The sequence below is a fragment of the Acromyrmex echinatior genome, chromosome 5, assembly GCF_024713525.1.
Source record: "Acromyrmex echinatior isolate Ae372 chromosome 5, ASM2471352v2, whole genome shotgun sequence".
In the NCBI taxonomy this organism is placed as follows: domain Eukaryota; kingdom Metazoa; phylum Arthropoda; class Insecta; order Hymenoptera; family Formicidae; genus Acromyrmex; species Acromyrmex echinatior.
Genome location: NC_141856.1, coordinates 3093089 through 3110011, shown reverse-complemented (window position 1 = coordinate 3110011; position 16923 = coordinate 3093089). Strand labels below are relative to the sequence as shown.

At 28.4% G+C, this 16923-nt stretch overlaps 1 protein-coding gene and 1 long non-coding RNA gene across 2 annotated transcripts in view; both read right to left on the bottom strand.

Annotated features, from left to right (window-relative positions):
• The window catches only part of LOC105145005 (uncharacterized), a 253216-nt gene that overhangs the window by 216104 nt on the left and 20189 nt on the right, over positions 1 to 16923 (bottom strand). The window lies entirely within an intron of this gene.
• The window catches only part of LOC147909677 (uncharacterized), a 35119-nt gene continuing 19782 nt past the window's right edge, over positions 1587 to 16923 (bottom strand). Inside the window, exon 2 of the long non-coding RNA XR_015545104.1 lies at positions 1587 to 16806. This is a non-coding gene — a long non-coding RNA (uncharacterized LOC147909677). The remainder of the gene's footprint in view (positions 16807 to 16923) is intronic.

Here is a 16923-nt window from a genome sequence, read left to right as displayed (position 1 = left end):
TGTTGGAATTAATTCGTAGCGTTTTACAAGTGATGGGAAGTACTTTCATTAATGTATTTTTTAATGCTCATGTGAAATAAATAACATTCTTTCATTAAAAACGCTACGAATTAATTCCAACACCTAATACTTTGCAGTAATGGGACACTTCCGAGAACTTATGCTCTTCTAAAAATACATAACCAAAATTGTCCTTTTCGTATAATAGTCTCTTCATTGAATGTCCTCTGTGTCAATTGGCAATTTTTCTACATAGTATAATTATTAAAACAATCCCTAAGGCAGATAGCCATATTGAGAATAGTTTTCAACTTGTCGAGAAACTTAATGGCATTTACAATAATTGAATAATGAATTTTCTTTAATTTCATTAGATGTAATTAGTCTTTTTACTAACGTGCCGATAGATTATGCAATTGATTGTATCAATGATTATTGATAATATATTTCTAGGGATTATTGTTTACCAAAGGATGAATTCATTATAGCAGATTTTGTTTTAAATTCTACTTTTTAAAATTTTAATAATATTATATAATATATAAAGAGAATTATCCTATGTTCTCTATTATCTCCCATTGTTGCGGATTTAATTATGCGAAATTTGGAAAGTAAAGCCTTGTCATTAATTCAATCGCCGTTATCTTTTTATTATAGATTTTTATTTGTAGATGATGTAATTATGGCGGCACCTGCTAATTTAATCAATTTTCTTGACATTTTTAACTCTCAACATCCAAGGATCCAGTTTATCATGGAGGTTGATGACAATAGATTGAGCTTTTTAGATGTCACTTTAATTGTTAATAATAATATAATTGAATTTACTTGGTACCCTAAACCAACGTTTTCGGGTAGATACTTAAATTTTTTATCTCATCACCCGATCTCTCAAAAGAGAGATATGATTACTTTGATAGATAAAGTAATTTTGTTTTCGAATCGGAAATTTCATTTTGATAATTTTTGTTTTATTAGGTGTTGGAATTAATTCGTAGCGTTTTTTAATGAAAGAATGTTATTTATTTCACATGAGCATTAAAAAATACATTAATGAAAGTACTTCCCATCACTTGTAAAACGCTACGAATTAATTCCAACACCTAATATAATTAAAATTTTGTTAGAGAATGATTATCCGTTGGAATTCATTTTTGATAATATCGATAAAAACATTATTAAGTTTAAAAGTAAGAAATCTGAGAGCGAAATTAACGTCGAAATCGTGAGACCTTCCTGGTTTACTGTTTCTTACGTCCCTACTGTTTTCGAAAAATTTTATAGATTAAATAGCAATAATATTAGGATATCGTTTTATAGTGTTAATGTTAACAAATTACGGGAATTCATTAAGGTGCATAAAGATCTGCTTCCGCATAATATGAAATCGAAGTCGTGTATAAGATTTATTGTAAAGACTGCGATGCGAGTTACATGGGACAGACGAAAAGACAGCTGAAAGCTGTCAACAAAAATCGCTGAGCACAAGAATCACATTCGATGGAACACAACCATATATTCCGTCATAACTGACTATCGATTGCAGCAAGACCGATTGCACGAGTTCGATTGGAAAAACATTATAATTTTGGACAAAGAATCTCAATACAGAAAAAAATTGGTTTCGCAGAGGCTACATCAGGAAGCAGACGCATGATTTCAATCTACAGACGGATATGGAGGGACTTCCCAAGGCTTATTTTTTGATTGGTGATGAGCTATAAATGTCGAAGTTGTTGAATTGCCAGTTAATCAGTGTCGTTCTTTCATTGTATTAACATCATTTTATTTGAAACTTTTGACTTGGTATTTGATTTCCTTTCAGATTACAATCGATATTAAATTGTTTTTCCACACAAGAAATACTCCTTAATTACAAAATTTAAAATTATCACTAATTTAAACAATTTTAACACTAATTCGCTGACCGGTCAAAAACTAGTTTTTGACTAAATTAATAGAACATAATTGCGACATAGTGAATCCTCGTTACTGTGAGCGTCCTTCTTATTGTGATATAAAAATTTGTTCGGTTTTTTTAATAATTTTATTCTATAAAATTTGAATACAATTGGATTGTCATTAGAGTTATTTTTCAATATTAAAGTTTCCGTAAGTATGTGGAAGTGGATCACTGGAATGAATTAGTTTGTAGATATTGTAATTATGAAATTAATTTTTCTCTGAAGACGACTCAAAAATGAATCGAAATATGTAAGCGGGTTATTTAATAAAGACTTTTGTGTTGTATCCACATTGTTTGTTTTGCGCAACAATTACCACGCTTGACTCCTATTGCCCTTTTTTACCTATTTTCTTTGTGATTACTAAGGAGTTTTTACGAATTAACTTATATTTAAAAAATATTCAATTAAAGCAGACCACTGGTCAAGAATTCTTTGAACTACACGAGACAAAGAGAGCCAGCTTAATGAGACATGCTTTAAAAACACATTACCATAGTCTTTTCTTGAATTATTGTTAAGTCCTCCAACCTACTTGGTTAATCGTTAAATCACGCATAAATATTCATAACAAAATTAGACACATTAAATCCAAATTTAGCTAAACCCTTCTTGAATGCATTATGTACAATATGAAGATTACAAATGGCAATACTTAGAAGACCTGGATATTCTGTTCTAACAATTTCCGTTTTAACAACTTCTCTGAACATTCGCAGGACAGCTTTATTAATATTGGGTCCATGACATGCCAACATCAATATTTGTTTCAATGAAAGTTTAGCGTTGCTCGAAGCCTTCAAAATATTATCCTTTATAATAACTGTTTTTGCACTGCTAATGAAAAATGATTCTAAGTGACTGAATATGACTTCTTCTAAGTGATGCAATATCAAAGTGAAATTTGCAATTCTTTCATATCTTCAGAATTGTCTCATTTAAACATATCACATAGAAAGTTTTCTTGCATCTTCTATGTTGATATTGTAAAAATGAAGATCCAAACAATCAATTTGTAAGTATTGAACCTTGGTTCTACTTAGTGAGAAATTTTCGGTAACAGCAGAGTCAAATATTTTTTAAAAAGATTGTTAATACCAATACATGAAGCTGCTGAATAGTTAGATGCAATGCACTTAAATGTCCACAGTAGCTCTGCTCTGATAGTAATTTTTTGAAGAAAGTACTTTTAATTCAGATGAAGTTAATGAACTATTAACTGTATCAGATGTGTATGGGACTATATCCTACTTCTGATTTGTCATTGCAAAGCGCATCTGCAATTTGCTTAATTTAATGTCAGCCTCTTTCTTATCTTTATCTTTGTTTCTGCATGTCGCTTGATAGCTTGAAATCTTTTCCTTTCACAGTCAATCGAATACAGACAAATATTACAATGAAGAATAGATGTGCCAGACTTTTTTTCCTATGAAGACATCTTATATCCTAAATCATCTTTTAATTCAAGCCAATCTTGTCGGAAGGTGCATTTCGGCTTTCTTACACTCATTGTGTATTGTTATAGAATTACTTGCAAAACACCTGTGAGAAAAAAGATGGTGCTCGCATAAATGTTAATACTACAGTATCATGTTAAAACCAATATCACAAAAATGTTGAAATATTACAATTGGACCTCTGGAAACAAGATATAATTGCCAAACGTTCGATAATAGAAAAATATTAATTCATTTCATAAAATTTAATTGGGTTTTCTACACAAATTTTAAGTTCACCGTTCAAATAGGAAATGGACATTTGTGTTCCTTTCAAAAAAAATCGATAAATTATTTATCAGAAAATAACTGAAAAATAATTTTATTGACTTTTAAAAGCGCACACAAATATGCGTCGTTAAATATACTGTAGGAAACGAGAAAATACATTTTTTTATGTTAAAATTTAATTATGGTCTAATGGATTTTTGTTATCGAAATTTTAATTAATATGATAAATTTAATTATAACCTCATTTATCAGATTACATTTGTATCCTACTCTAAATGAATAGAGCTTGTACATACGTGCAGCATACATTTGTTTATAATTAACGAAGGAAAAGCATACTTTAAGAATTCATTTAAATCAACAATAAATACACGCAAGCGCAATATACTTAAAATCTATCTAATAATGCCACAGGCAAACATGCAGAAATGAAAGACGAATCGCTTGGAATATTCGGAACATTTCTGGGGACTTCATAACATAACAGCGCCATTTTTTTCTAATCATATGTGATGGGAGATTCAAATTATTCAAATTTACAAAAAAGGGAAAATATATCATTTATTATAGAAATTATAGTAAATACTGAAATAATTTTAGCGGAAAAAAAGTGACAATAGTGAATTTTTGCTAAAAAAGCGAGCAAAAGTGAGCTTTCTTCAAGATAGTGAGTAAAATGAGAATAGTGAGTTAAGCGGTAAGCCTGCAGATAATAAAGACTTCATATTCCAAGTGGTTTTGATTCTTCTCAAAAGAAATTATTGTACTACAATTTATTTAAAAACACTTTCTCTTCCAATTAAAGTAGTAATTATTTAATTTTCCTTCAAAACATTATTACAAAATTGTACTACCTTATTCAGTTAAAGTTTTACTGCAAAAAATTAAAGAAGTAACAATATAAAATTAAAAAATTTAATAACAAAATTTTAATAACAAAATTTATGTAAAAACATTTAAAGACTGCTAAACTGAATAAAAAAATATGAAATATTATGAAAACAATTTAAAAATTATAATAATAGTTGATAAATAATAAAAGGTAATTATAATTTAAAAGTAATAATGAATTTAATCTGAATGTTTTTTTACATTGAATAAAACTAAAGTTTATTTCATTTTCATAATGCATGTCTTACAAATCCGAACTTATTTATCTTGACACTTAAACCTAATAATAATTTCACAACTATCATTACTTACACGATTATATAACTCAGTAACATACATACACAAGCTGGACACTTTTACTCTCGTGAGAATGTTTCTTATTTTTCTTATTCTACTTACTTTCTTATTCTTCTTAAAAATGAGATCCACGTGCGACCCTAAATAGGGGAAAGGAGAAGAACCTCTTTTCACATTATAAAACGTATGCATGGAGGCAGTACCTCCCTCCCTCAGGCGCTCAATATTGTACATAGCAAAAATAGTTTTTAATATTGTATATAGCAAAAAAGTTTAAGAAATAAAACATTATTTCTTAAACTTTTTTTATTAATAACTTTTTAATAAATAACAGCAATGGCTAAAACCTCTTGGAGGTCACTCAGTCATGACTCTGACAACATATGTCAAGATCAAAATTATCAGAGCAATCTCTTTCGATCGGCATATTAGCAATTTCTTTTAAAGGGGTCTTTCGGTTTTTGGGGTAAAAAAATCGATTTTTTTTTTACTTTTTTTGAAAGTTTATACTCTTAAGAATATTTCACTAAAACTTTTTTGGGAGAAACGAAAATTGTCCAAGATATACGAGATAAAATGATGTGGTGTTTGGTCAATTCAAATAGCGCGCACCAACCACCAATTGCCATAATCTGGCTCATCATTATATTCAATCTTTTGAGACTATTCTAGAATGTTTCTATTAATGTTTCTAATAATAAATCGTTAAATTCATTGGTATGAATCGTTAAATTGATAGGACGTTTGCTCCTAAACACTTTCACTCCAACAAAGTAGGGTTGGATAAAACCCGGGCTTTTTTAAAAACCTCAACCCATTGGATTTTATGGGGGTTTTTATTGGGTTTTATTAGAATTTTTTGGGGTTTTTTGGTTTTTTTTAAATATTATCTCTATATTATCTCTATATTATCTAAAAAAAAAATTATATCAAATATTATATCAAATTGATGTAATATTTAGTTTATGTTGTACTTATCATTATTTAATTACATATTCAAATGAAATTAATTATAAATAAATTGTAAAAATATTATAGTGATAAATTTTTCAAATGTAAAAAAAAAAACACTTCTATATTATAATGAAAACTCAACAAATAGAAAATAAGAAATGTCAAAATTTTAATACTAATCTAGAAAATAAAAATTATAAAAATTGTGCAAACATTAAAAATAAATAATTGTCAAGGTTGTGAATATAAGATACTGTACACATTTTTTCAAAAATTTGAAAAATTTTGCCAATTGGAGATCATTTAAAAAAATCTATAAACAGAATTTTTTTTAATATAATGAAAAAAAAATTTCTAACCAATGATAAAGACAACATTTTAATGATAAAAACAACATTAAAAAAATTACGCTTTTTGATAATGAATTAAAATTATCGTAACATAATAATATTTCCGTGAATTAAAATTATGTCAAGGCATAATAGAAATTCAGAATTTTTATTATATCCCGACATAATTTTAATTCATCGAATTATTATTATGTTGCGACATAATAAAAATTCAGAATTTCTATTATACCTTGACATAATTTTAATTCATGGAAATATTATTATGTTACGACATAATTTTAATTCGTTATTAAAAATCGTAATTTTTTTTAAGACCATTATTTTTTAAGATTTTAACATTAGACTAAATTTCTTTTATGCTATAAAAAGTAAAACGGCTATACAGGGTGTATAAAAAGTTCTCTTAAATATTTTGAAAAATAAGCATTTTTGAGAAGTCAGACGGATGTGATCAGTAGATCTTTAAACCCTACAACTTTTTTTTGAAACATTTTTTTTGAAAATGTGTTTCCAAGATATTTTAATTTAAGGGATCCGAGATTTTTTGTACATCCTATATTAAATCCTATTAGGTGTTGGAATTAATTCGTAGCGTTTTACAAGTGATGGGAAGTATTTTCATTAATGTATTTTTTAATGCTCATGTGAAATAAATAACATTCTTTCATTAAAAACGCTACGAATTAATTCCAACACCTAATATATTAAAATCCTATATTAAAATTGGTAATATGTTAACATTATATCAGTCGAGTTAGTTTAATATAATCTATATTCATTAAATATTTATAAATACATTCTTTTTGTGTTACCGATTAAAAAATTTATTTTTCTTATACAAAATCCCAAAAAATCATAAATTTCGGGTTTTTTTAAGTTTTTGGGTAAAACCCAAAAAAAAACCCCTGGGTTTTTTTGGGGTAGGTAAAATAATACGAACCCTGCGACAAGCAGTAATTTTTTGGCAGTTTGTATCTTTAACGGCGGTTATTACAATATTCTTAAAATTATGGAGGTAATGGGCATAATTATTAGCAGTTGATCTTATAATTTAGCTCTTTCGCGAGACAAAGTCCATCTCAAGCGCCCGGAGTATCATACATTCACAAACTCAAAGGATACAAGGATTGCTATTCGAGAGGAGAAAGCAACACAAAATGATTTTTATAAAGTAGAGGAAGGTGTCTTGTAAGTCCTGGAATAGATGACTAATGATAGGTTCAAAAATTTTGACATTATATAAAAAATTTTGATATTATATAAAAAATGTTTCATAAAACTTTAAACGCGTTTTTCTCGAAACGTGTTTTCGAATATGGTGATCACGATTCCAAACAAACTATTAGTCCAACCGACTTCTACTTCAAGAGTTATACTCAGAGAACATCTCATCTCTTATCGCCCGAACCAGAATTAATAATCTACGTTAATTTTTCTAATTTTTTGGAAGCATAAATAAGAGGAAAAAATGAGCAAAATTCGAAAAATTTCTTGAAACTGTTACCATTTTGAAAATATGCATACGATGTTAATTATCCTGGATCGGACGAGAATTACAAGTTACTCATTAAGAAATCGCTTCATTTTTTGCTCTCAGACCAACAATACGACCTGTACCTTGATCACCGTTTGACCGTGTTCGCGGTGCAGGCCTAATTTCAGCGCCATCTTATTACTTGTAAATAATAAACATTACAAAAAAATATTTTTTTATATGTCCATTGTATATACTTCTAGACCTGTATTGCTTTTTAAGTATATCTTAATTTCATCTTTATTCATTAAAAAATTTGCAAAGAATATGTTTAAAATCTCAAATCAAAAGACCCCCTTAAGAAGACTTAAGAAGACTTAAAGCCATCTGAATTGGAACAGAAAAATCCTTCAATAAGAATACAAAGATATATCCTTACTTCATTGTATAAAAATTAAAGATAGTATCACTTGAATTATAATATAATACATTTTTTATTTAATTTGGTATGGGATTTAATTTGGCGCCAGAGTTGTTGATACCAAATTTTTTATACAAATAATACATATCATTAGAGTTAATATTATTTCATTAATTTGATATGGAATTTAACTATGCGCCAATTGTTGACATCAAATCTTTTATACGAATAATACATAAAATTTTATGAAATATAATTTAGCGCTAGTTGTTGATATCAAATCTTTTCTACAAATAATATGTATCATTAAAGTTAAATAAAGAATATAATATCACTTGGATTCTACTTTTTAATTTGATACAAAAAAATAGATCACACACTTGGATTTTATAATTTAGTACTATAGTTTTTACGAGCACATACATACGTCTTAGCGTCATTTTTTATAAGTCGGTGCAAAAGTTCTTGCCAATTTTTTGCAATATTTTTTTATTACAACAAAAAATCGATAAATTATATATTAATCAAAGTATTCGTCATTCGTTTTCTACGACTTTTTCCCATCTTTCTGGCAGCATGCGAATACCATATCATAAAAAAGGATCATATTTTGAGGCGATCCATTGATTGATCCAATTTTGTATATCTTCGGCATTTGAGAAGCGCTCACCAGATAAGCCATGCCGCATTAATCTGAATAGATGATAATCTGAAAGGGCAATGTCTAGTGAGTAAGCTTGACGTGAAAGAACTTCCCATTCCAATTCTAACAATGCTTCTATGGTCTCCTTAGCAACATGTAATTTGGCATTGTCATGCAGCAGGATGACCTTGCTGGCTATTTACGGACATTTTTGAATTACTTCTCTAGCAACTGCAGTTGCCTTAGTTACTTGCTGTAAAGGTTTGCTTCGATGGCAAGAACTCATAGAAGAGTACCCCTTGGTCCTATCAGATGCATAACAAAACTTTATAGCCATGGATATTGCTGCGTGGCGTTGATTAGCCGGGTTCCACTCAATGTCTTTACTTTTTAGAGTTATCCAAAAATATCCATTTTTCATCTCCAGTTACAATACATTACAAAAAATTTTTTTTGCATGGCAAGCAATGAAAACTCTATTGCCAATTGCGCGTTCAGATGTTTATGTGCACCCATTTTTCAGACTTCTGGACATTTCTCATTGCATTTAAATGGCAAACAATTGTTGACTGATCAACTTCCAGTTGTAATGCAAGCCCACGAATCAATTGGGCTGAATATTCATTAAGCAATGCTGGCAATTCATCCTCTTCCACAATTGCACGACATCCGGAGCAGTCTTTGTGTCCTCTCTCACTGATATTGAAATCATCGTTTTTAAAACATTTAAACCAATTCATGCACGTTCTAATAGTCATAACATTTTCACCATATATTTCACAAATAATTTTGTGTGCATCAGCAGTAGTTTTCTTTTGGTGAGAATAAAACAAAAGGCAAAAATGCTGTTTATCCAGTTTCATTTTTAATCATAATAAATATAACATTATGATACAATTTATGGTTTATATGTATAAATGCTAATTCAGAGATACCAACTTACAAAAATCATAAAGGCATATACTTTTAGCCGCAAAAATCCATCGACAAAAACTTTTGAACAGACCTAATACTTTTTTGAAAAAAGTAAATTTTTTCTTTACATCAACTGATTTATCTCATTCTGTACATAAAGGCATTAAAATATAATTATTGCTAAATGATTAAACTAAAAATTAAATAAATGTATTATATATACGTATACATAAATGTATATTTTTTAATTGTATTATAATAATAATGTAATTTTTAATGTAATTGTTCTAATTATTCTGCATAGAAAAGAATTAAGATAAATTAAGCTATAGAAGAGAATCAATAATAAAAATAGTATCGTTTGGGTTTTATTAAAGTTAAGTAAATAAACAACAATAGCACTTTAAATTTTAATTTTTAATTTGGTACAATAAGGATTGTGCTTAACAATAAGGAAAATATTGCTAATTTGTTGCTGACAAAATATCCACATTTCGAATTCGTTATTTACGAAATAAATGTAAATAACAACGAAAAACCTCTCAGCGTTCGAGTAATTACAAGAATAAAGTATTAGAAAAAGATTTGCTATTCGCTTGAATAATTTGGTATTAAGTCTAAATTGGTTGCTATCAAAATATCCATAGGCAACAATACCAAATTTAAGTAACAAATTTTTTTCTAGTAGCTTACTCTTGCAACCTCCTACACATTAAGATATTTTTTGTTGGTCTGCACTCATTTCACAAACAACAAATTCAAAACTTGCATATTTTGAGAACATAAATTCAGGCAATACTTCAATATCAATTTTAACCGAGCAACAAATTTTTTGCTGGTACTTTATTCTTGTATCTGCACGCTGAGACGTTTTCGTTTTTACACTTATTTTGCAAGTAACGAACTTGTACATATTTTGATATTAATAAATTAGTAATAAATTATTATGTTATTGTTAAGTACAATTTCTTTGTTTTACAAATATTGTTCCGATAACTTACTCTCTCTTTATCGGGAACATTATTTTTTAAGAGAATTTACAGTGTAACAATTTTTTTTCCTTTGACAAGTTTTTAGCAATAAATAAACAACAAATAAAAATATTAGTTAAAATTTTGATTACTTCGTTCCGTTAAGAGGATCCCTTACTTTATAGAGTCAAATATATGTATATATTATATATAGTGAGAGCAAAAAGTATTTGTACAAGAAAATTTGTTATGAAGTCTTATTTGTAGAAAATATTAATTAGCATTAATTAGCAATTTTATACAATGAATACATTCTGCTCTAACATAAACAACCGAACTTTGTATGTATTTCTGATTTTAGAAGCTAAATTTCTAGACTGTAGGAATACTTTTTCATCATCCAAACAATACAATTTTTAATTTTCGCTTATTTTTCAGATGATATATTTTCTATAATTAATATCTTTTTGATATGTATAATTTTAAGAAACATACAGTCTATTTTATTCTTTATAAATAAATTGTTAATTATATAGCAAAAAATGATCGTCAATTAAATGTCGAAATTGACGTTGAAATCATCGTATCGATATTCATTCGATATCAATTCGATGCATTTCTTACTGGATAAGGTTTATATTTTAAAAATAAAATTTAAAAAAAAAATATTTTCTCTGTCCGAATATTTTTTGCGCTCACTGTATGTATATATGTATATATTATATGTCAGGATTGGGAAGTAACGCGTTACTTGTAACGCCATTACCGTTTTCGTTATTTTTTTCAGTAACGATCGTTACTTTTTTCTGTCTGTAACAGTAACGATAATGTCATTACATTTTTACAGTAATGATAATGATTTTAGCCATCAAAGACACGTTAATTTTAAAAGCCATTTCTACAAATTCTAACATTACTAAATCATTAATTATAGTTTAGTTATTATATCTACTACTCTAATTAGTATCATTTCATATTAATTTTCAAACAATTGCTTCTCTCGAATAAATTTTCCGAAATGAAATAAACGAAATAATTTAACAATAGCTGCGTTCAGCAGAAAATACAACTTTAAAATCATTGCAAGATTCTTAATATGATTGGCTCTTGTCCTTAGATTTTTTTGGATCGAATGTATAAGCCAAATCAATTGCATCAATTGCACAGCTGCTTTTTCTGCATAACGCATTGTAATATAATCAACATTCTGAAATCTTGTAAATAATAAAACAATACTGATGTCTTGTTTTTCGTTACACTAGCAAATAATCAGTCAGACCCATAATCAAAAAACTATCCATACACGTATATCACAAGTTTCACAATGCTGTGTCCACAGCACAAAATATATCATCACCAGTGTAATCAATCAATTAAGGATTAAGCAGAAGATATCTAATCGGTCAGCTTTTTCCTCCTTTCTCTTCTATTTTTTTCGATGCCTGTAATTTAAAACAACAAACAACAAAAATAATGTCCATTAAAATATTTTTAGAAATATTAGAACATGAATCCAAGAATGTGTTGTAATATCGAAATTTTCACTTTTCACATAAGTGAAATAATTCTTTAATAATAAATAATTTTTAATAATAAATAATTCTCAGCGCAATGATTTCAAAGTTGTATTTTCTTCTGAACGCAGCTATTGTTAAATTATTTCGTTTATTTCGTTTCGGAAAATTTATTCGAGAGAAGCAATTGTTCTCAACTTTAATTTTGATCTTCCTTTTCAATGTGTCTCCAAAAGCTAACAAATTAATTTTAAGTATTTAAATTCTAACATCATTAATTAAATTATTAATTACTATAACACTAATTATATTATTAATTATTATATTATGACATTATCATACTGAAACACTTTTCTCTCAAAATTTTTGGAAACAATAATATGAACATTGTAAAATAAGAAAAATAATGTAACAATCTAATATAATCGATATTGATTAAAAAAATTTTGTAAATAAAAATGTTCACTATGATAATATTTATAAAAATATAATAGAAAAATATAATAGAAACTTATATGAACTTTAACATCAAAAATTTTTAATTATATATAATAGCTCTTTAATAATATATAACATTGCGACAGCATTTTTCACACATGAAAAAATCAAATTGTCCGTGAAAGTAGAAATAAAATCTAAAAGTATCAGCGTTTCGTTTGGCGATATCAAATCACTTCATTTTTGGTGCGCGTTTGAAGTTTAGAGGTCATTTCGTCTGCGGCGCAAGATGAAATTTTGCGATTGTCGAAAAATTATATATTTCCATGTAAAATTGATCTCCGAACGAGAAAACGATTAAATTAAAGCAATTGAAGTGGAGCAAAATGATGAAAAAGGTATTTTTAATTGAAAATCACTTAAATTTCTCCTTTTTTTGATTTTTTCTTTTCTTTGTGAACATTAATGAGCAAATGTATTTTAAATGATTTCATTTAAAAGTAACACATTCGTTTTTCAAACAAAATAAAGGAAATTAAATTTAAAATTATTATTAAAGTTAAATTAAAATTAAATTTTAAAGTTAAAAAATTTATCAGAATGTACAAAAACAAATTACTTCATGAGAAAACAAGAGTTTATGCTGATCTTGTGTGTGACTGTAGCAGTATTCGTTAATGCGAGTCTTTTGCTTTAAAGCGTTGTTCGATTGTAGTAATATTTTGATGGAAATGCTCACTGTGTTAATTACTAAAATCGTTCAAGTTGTCAGGAAAGAAATCCAAATAATTGTATAAAAAATAAATTTTCATGTTGACTCCTATTTTGGCACTACATTCATTTTTACGTAAATAAATTTTTACGTAAATAAATTTTGCAAATGTTCATTTTTATGTAAATATAAAAATAAGAAATATTATATTTAAAGTAATGTATTTAACACAAACGGTCTTGTTTCCAATCTTATTGTTTATACACGCTCGCCTACAATGCGTAACTTTCGATATATATCGGTTATTGCGAGGAATATTGCTAAGGTTGCGGTAGTCTAAAGGTTTAGAACGCTCGCAGGGAATGCAAGACATCCGGGTTCGACTCCCGGCCGAGGCAATATTTTTCGCAATAAATTTATTACAGTTTTTTAAGATTAAATTTGATTATTAATATTTCAGATTGATTGCGTTGAAAGTCCGACAATCGGTACGCAATTATCATTTCTGAAATTAATTCATTTATATGAAATAGTTTAACATCTTAACACATTCAGACCGTAGTGGCACTTCATATTTAAAGTAATGTATGAAAATAAGAGATATAATACCTCCAATGATCTTTCGATAAATATTGTCCTAGACATAATCCTGAACAACATTCAAAAGATTTTGGCCGTCGGTCGGACATCTTGCGTAATGTTAAAGTCAACTATGACTTTCAAATCTTGTAACTCGAAAAGTATTTAAAAATAACTTCATGACAGTGTTTTGAAAAACTCTTGACCATCAGTCATTAGATTCTGGCATAAAAAATAGAGGATCCCATTAAAAAAAAATCCATTTGACCTGACCATGACGACACCATAGGTCAGGCTGACTAGATCAATGAATAGATCATTTAAAATCCTACAACTGTCATAGTAAACATTTCTTTCGGAAATGCTTAGTTTTCGAGATATTTCATCAGTCTTGGACTTTTTACTCACCCTATATAATTCAATTGTAAACATTTTTAAGTTTTTATAAATTGCACTACAATAGTACGTATCTATGTATTTCAAACAAAACAAAATGAAATTTTTAAATTGCGCCAATTGCGAAAAGAATATATATTTTCTTGCAACATATTGTTGTACTTTATATTTATATGAATTATTAATTAATATGAATTTTTATCGAATAATATCCAACTAATAGTATTTCCATTTACCTCTTTCTATTAAGCCAGCAAGACCAAATGAGCAGAATCAATTCAGACTTATTTTAATTTTTTATTCATTTGTACCACCAATAAAAAAAACGTGGCGCTGCTGACTTAATAAGCTAGCAGGACCATATAGAGAAGGAAAAAAAAAGAAATAAAGGTACAAATGAAAAGAAACGATTGAAATTAAAGACGATTAAGAGAATGATTGAAAATAAACGATTGAAAAACATTATTAATTTTAAGAGAAAGAAACGGGATAGTGATAATATCGAAAGCGCGGGGCCGATAGTTTACTGTTTCTTACGTTCCGTTTTCCGAGAAATTCAATAGATATAAACAGCGAGGATATAAAAATATTATTTTATAGTGTTAATAAATTGCGCAAATTCATCAAGGTACATAAGGATCCCCTTCCGTATGAAAAGAAATATAATGTGGTGTTCAAGATCTGTTGCAAAGATTGAGATGCGAGCTACGTGGGACTTTACAGGAAGACAGCTGAAGACAAGAATAGCTGAGCACAGGAATCATATTCGATGGAACACAACCACACATTCGATTATAACTGATCACTGATTGGAAGAGGACCACGAGTTCGATTGGGAAAATGTTGCAATTTTTGATGAGGAACCCCAGTACAGAAAGAGATTGGTGTCAGAGATGCTACACATCAGGAGACAGACACGTGGCCTCAACTTGTAGACAGACTTGGAGGGGCTTCCCAAGGCCTACTTTCCAATTGCAGATAGACTATAAATATCGGAGCGTTGTTATTGCCAGCTAATCAATATACTTTCTTCGTTATATTAAGATTAAATTATTAAAGATCCAGTTTTGATTTTAATATCCGTCTGGGCTATAATTAATATCAGTTTTCTTTCTTTTTTTTTCTTTTTCTTTGCGATTAACGTTCTAAGTATTAAAAGTTATCAATTAATTTCAACATAATTGATACTGATTCGCTGAATGGTCAAAAATTAGTTTTTGACTAAACCTATAGAATTTAAATGTTTGTGATATAGTAAATTTTTGTTTTAATAAGTTATCTTCTATTGTTTTACAATAAATCGTTTTTGCTTCCCCCCCCCCCAATTTACTTTTTAATAATTTTAATAATTAATTATTTTAGATCGTTATTAGAGTTCGTTTTTATATTATAGTTTCTGTTAATAGGTGGAGGTGAAATAAATTAGTTCGTAAGAAAAAAATTTTTTTGTAATTACAACATCATACTGTCTCTGAGAATGGCTCAAAAGTGAGCTGAAACATGTAAGCGGATTAATTATTAATAAAGTTGTTTTGTTAATCGTTTGGTTTGCATAAGAATTACCGTGCTTGACTCCTATTGCCCTATTGTATCCAACCATTTTGTCAATCATTAAGGAGTTTTTAGGAATTAATTTATATTTACAAATGAAAAGAACTAAAGGACTATGCCTACTTTGGGCTCCGACTGAACAGCATCGAGATCTAGCTAGGATTATAATGCATAAAAAAATGGATTAAAAAGTTCCATATGCACAACTTTGTAAAATGAGTCCCTTGAGTGCTACAGCTGTTCAAAGTTCGCTATTATAACCATGTATTGTATACCATATAAGACTGGTTTTATTCGATTTCTCGAAACATCTAGTATCTGGACTATATCTAATCTCGACGAAGACAACTAAAATCTTTTTTGGACCCCAAATAAATAATTATAAGTGATATATATATTAATCGATGAAGAGGGGAGAGGACACTCAAAGTATGAAATAAAAGGCTTAATTGCCTAATTGAAATGTAGCCAATATATGGATCTTATCTCTCTTTAGCTTCCTCATCGGAACTCTCTAAAAGTAAAAAATTCATTACATTCAAAAACATCATTAACTGTTCTTGCTGGTATATGAATGTCTTCGTCAAAGTGTTGAGAATATCCTAGATACCATATAATTATCAACTGGATTAATGAACTGTACCAAATACATTTTAGATATTACTGTCTTTGGTACAATCCGTTACCGCTGTCACAGCGGGGAGATGCCCTGGACGCAGAGAAATTGGATAAGACTAGTGCATGGTCATAATAGCAAACTTTGAATAGTTCTAGCACTCAGGAAACCTTTCCTAAAGTTGAGCTTATGGAATTTTTTATTCTCTTTTGATACCTTAAAATTTTAAACATGTCTCAAAGTTGTTCATCCGAGGCCCAAATTCCCCTATAAAACTAGGTATAGTTCTTTGTACTAATTTGTATCAGCAAGAAAAAGTTAATATATTGATTCACATTCCTCGAAAAACAACCCGCGATTAAATTTAATTCTATTTATTCAAGAGTAAAGTACCTTACCCATGAACAAAATCAGTCGATGCTCCTACAATCGAGAAATTATAATTTGTACCATCAAAATGTGAAGTTTCAGATTTTGTACCCCCGCCGTTCCTTCGAAAACTATCCCTAT